The sequence below is a fragment of the Eimeria mitis genome, genomic scaffold, assembly GCF_000499745.2.
Source record: "Eimeria mitis Houghton genomic scaffold, Emh_scaff349, whole genome shotgun sequence".
Taxonomy (NCBI): domain Eukaryota; phylum Apicomplexa; class Conoidasida; order Eucoccidiorida; family Eimeriidae; genus Eimeria; species Eimeria mitis.
Genome location: NW_013571831.1, coordinates 5,808 through 6,301, shown reverse-complemented (window position 1 = coordinate 6,301; position 494 = coordinate 5,808).

Here is a 494-nt window from a genome sequence, read left to right as displayed (position 1 = left end):
CCCCCTTTATGCATGCGCTAATACTTCATAAAAGTGTTAAAAACTTCATTGGCCCTGTGTATCCAATCGATATGCATGCAGAGAAGCATGCAACGACGCGCCAGACAGGCCATGGTATATATAGTACATGCCAGTGGTGGTCGTGGTTGTCGTCATCAGCCAGCGAAACGCAGGAAAGCTGAATTTGAACTTATTTTCTTATTTCGTTATCGAGTAGAATGTTTTAATTTTTTATATTTTATAATACTGTCGCGGATGTAGGCTGCAGAGTTTATTTATATATATATCTCTCTCTATACGAGCAAGAGCCGCCCGCCCGTGGGTTTCCGGCTGTGCTGTTGGGGCTTTCTTAACCGCCATCCAAGCCAGACTGAGCGGTTGGTTTTTTTTGTTTATTTGATGACTTTATTAACTTTGAAATTTATGTTTTTATAAAAGGGCGACGAGACACGAGGACGTTCTCTCCCCTCTTGCTTTCCTTCGGCGGACTTACC